Genomic DNA, 395 nt, shown 5'->3' with positions numbered 1-395 from the left:
CTACACCGGAGCCTCTGTGGAGGCCCAGGCACTTTGGGGAACCTGAGCCGCAGCAGGGGCTGGAGCCGGAGTTTCAGCTGCAGCCTGGGCCTTGGTTTGAGCCTAGGCCTTGGTCTTGGTCTTGGCCTTTGGCCGGCAGAGTCTGAGATCCTTGGCAGTGCAGGCACAAGCACGTTTCCCAAGCTTGGGGTGAGCGATGCAGGCAAGTCGATTGATTGAGCTTGCAGCTGCCACTGTTTGGGATCTTGGGCTTGACGAGGGCCTTGATAGCCTTGGTACGTGCACTCTTGAACTTGGCGTTGTTGGCCTGCATCTTCTTCAGGCCCTTCTTGTCGTGCTTCCAGGCAAAGCGTATTCCTCAGGAACTTGGGGTCTACCCCTTTAAGAGATTTCAT

General features: G+C 57.0%; 1 pseudogene; it reads right to left on the bottom strand.

The window, feature by feature from the left end:
* On the bottom strand, positions 1-395 carry LOC115528031 (annotated as a pseudogene).

This window comes from Lynx canadensis, chromosome D3, assembly GCF_007474595.2.
Source record: "Lynx canadensis isolate LIC74 chromosome D3, mLynCan4.pri.v2, whole genome shotgun sequence".
Lineage (NCBI taxonomy): Eukaryota > Metazoa > Chordata > Mammalia > Carnivora > Felidae > Lynx > Lynx canadensis.
Note: the sequence above shows the minus strand (reverse complement) of the source record. Positions and strands in the feature narration are given on the sequence as shown.